At 46.7% G+C, this 3,085-nt stretch overlaps 1 pseudogene; it reads left to right on the forward strand.

The window, feature by feature from the left end:
- The first annotated feature begins 1,435 nt into the window (after positions 1-1,435).
- Positions 1,436-2,579, forward strand: LOC140852487 (B-box zinc finger protein 32-like; annotated as a pseudogene).
- The last annotated feature ends 506 nt before the right edge of the window (positions 2,580-3,085 follow it).

A 3,085-nucleotide genomic window follows, 5' to 3' on the forward strand; every position in this document is an offset into this window, starting at 1 on the left:
GCGCCCGACTGTGGCCCTTCTCGTTTCTCGGGGCCTGTCGGACAAGGATGTTCCACCTCATGCACACGTTTAAACGAGTGGCTCAGAGTCGCCGATACCTTGAGTGTGTTGGACGCTAATACCTTTTTTTTTTTTTTTTCAAAATAAGAGCCTTCCCATCGAAATGATCTTTCTACTCCCTTATTTTACTAAAATACATCGAATGGGTTTTGTGACACCGCTTTGAGGTGTTTTCATCAGGGAATAAAGATATAAAAGATTGAGCCATAGAAGGAAGAACAGATTCCGCATGAAACGTATGATTAACGCTGCCAGCCAATCCATCGTAAAGTTGGCCCTTCTTAACATTTATCCAGCGTTGAAGTATACTGAATGTCAAAATGCGTAGAAGCTTCTCGATGCCTACCGTACTCCAATAAAAATGCATGGCTATTGGCGAGGATCACACCACGCAGACAAGCTTGAGGAAGCTGAAAGCTAGTTAAGAAGTAGACAAAAAAAATAATTAACTGCACTGACTAATCAAATTACCATATAGACCGAGTAATATCTGAAAAGTGTTGCTTACCTTTAGCTCTGGGCGAATAATCTCTGTTGCGTGGCCGTGTGGTTAACGCTTGCTTTTTCAAGAGGATGGTGGACTAGTAATAGTTCTTGAATATTAAGACAGCGGAACCTGCAATCATTTATTTTTTGCGTCTTGGATATTAGTGATACGCTTACGAATCTATCTAGCCTAACAATCTATAATTGTCCTTCTCATGAAACAGTAACTTGATTCTCGTAGGAAGTGACAAAATTTATTTTCATCCATAGATTATTTGAAAAGTAAAATAAATAATAGAAAAAAAAAAAAGATTACCCACTAAAAGATATCAAAATGACAAAGATGTATAAATAAAAATAGCTTGCACAACAAGACAAGAAGGGCGAATTTATGTTCTAATAAATTTAAATTACAATTTGATACTATAGAAACACATGATTGCAGTTATCTTAACGGTGACAAAATTTTTTTTCTCCTTACTATTTATCAATTTTAGCACTTACACTTTATTGCTAATATCTAATTTTTATAATATATTTTATTTTTTTTTTTTTAGATTTTAAATCCGCTTTAACAGAATCATTCCCGTGCACGATCTTTTACATGCCGTTTCCCGGTTACATACCCGTCACCTTGTCCACCCATTCAAAAATTAGAAATGGCTTCTTCGGGGGGCAAAAAAAAAAAAAAACCACAAAAATATAAACACTTCGAGGGAAACGAGGTATGTGGACGGCGAGCGCTCTTGGACCACAACGAATGGTCTATTCTTTTCCTTCTTTATTTTAATTCCGTTCCCTCCAATCAAAAATTCAAAATCTACATCAAATAATTCAGCCATTGAATTATAAATTAATATAATATAATATATATAATTAGAAACAACCAAGTCCATGGAAGCGGTCCATCCGGTCACAACCTCCTCCCTCGGTTTTCCCCAAAGGCGGTTCCCGGTTTTTCCCCAAAACCGCCATCATCGCCTCAGATCTCTCTATCCAATGCTCCTCTCCAGTATAAAGGTCCCGCCTCTCTACTCTCGCCATCTCTCCGCTACTGCTACTGTCTCCTCCGCTTTGGAGCCACTTATAGGGATTAGGGATGAAGCCGCGGAGATTGTGCGAGCTCTGCGAGGGAGAGGCGGCGGTCTACTGCGAGCCGGACTCGGCGTTCCTTTGCTGGGCCTGCGACGCTGCCGTCCACGGCGCCAACTTCCTGGTGGCCCGCCACGTCCGGCGGGTCGCCTGCGCCAGTGCTGGTCCGTCGACGCCAGACGTCTCATCTCCGGCGCCGGGTCCCCTCCGATCCGCTACATCTGCCGATCCTGCGACCCAGATCCCGCTTCCTCCCCGTCCTCGTCTTCTTCGACGAGCTCTTCTTGCCTGTCCAGTGCTGAGTCTTCCGTGGCGCCGGCGAGGGAGGAGGAGAAGAAGGTCCGCCGCCGCCGCGGTCGGGGAGGCGGGTGCGGATGCGGGAAGAGGTGCACGAGAGGGCGGAGGGGATCCTGGCGAGCTGGAGCCGGAGGATGGGGCTGAGGGGAGGACAGCGGTGCGTCGGAGCGGCGGCGCACGTGCTGAGCGCGTGCCCGAGGGTGGTGGCGGCGTTGCCCTTCCGGGTGGCCCTGGCGGCCGCGCTGTGGTTCGCCGCCAAGCTCAGCGAGGTGGCGGAGGGGACGGGAGGTGCGGCGCTGGAGGCGGTGCTCCGGCGGCTGGAGGCGTGTTCTGGTGTGCCCGCGAAGCTTATCGTGCTGGCCGAGGCCCGGCTTGCGCGGGCCGCCAGCCGGACCCGAGTCGTTGAGGAGGGCTGGGCCGAGTGCTCGTAGCGAGACATCGACACGTATCCCTTTTCCAACAAAATCAAGCATCTTTATGTGGTGGATTTTGGTCCAGAGGGAAGCTTGGTGGATGCTCCAAGGAAACGGTAGTGGTTTACTTTATTGAGTATACTCTTAAATTGGACCGGGCACATCTTTTTGTCAAAGCAAGCATATGATCGTAGCTCTGATGAGATAAAGATGAGAATTAGTATTTAGTTACGTTTGATTGTTTCATTTCTAAATGGCTCGGAAAGTTTCCTTTTTCTTTTGTCCCCGCGCCCACCAGAGATCAGCATTTCATTTGATGGCGTAAGTTTGAAACTATAATGACATTTTAACCTGTCATTCACTTTGCTTGACTTGATCCCTGGACCAGCTTTGATCGAGCTTCAGGTGGTGTTTGACCACTAACTTATCTAGAATGTACGTGGATGGTTTTGATTAGTTTGATTAGGACTCATATTACACCTCACCCCCTAATCAAAAGGTATATAGACATTGTAACTGCTGAAATCGAGTCTCATCCACATGATAGAATGGGAAGGCTCCCTATAGTACAGACGCATCGCAATTCTCATGCTTTCCATCCCACGGCCACTCCTCGTGTCCGTGGAAGATTAAGTGACGTACACAAAAAAGATAGGGCTCAGGTCTGGGCTTTCTGACGTGTTCATTTTAAACAGAAGCTGATCTTTATCCCCATGCTGAAGTTGTGGTAGATTAAC

Source organism: Elaeis guineensis, chromosome 1 (assembly GCF_000442705.2).
Source record: "Elaeis guineensis isolate ETL-2024a chromosome 1, EG11, whole genome shotgun sequence".
NCBI classification, from domain to species: domain Eukaryota; kingdom Viridiplantae; phylum Streptophyta; class Magnoliopsida; order Arecales; family Arecaceae; genus Elaeis; species Elaeis guineensis.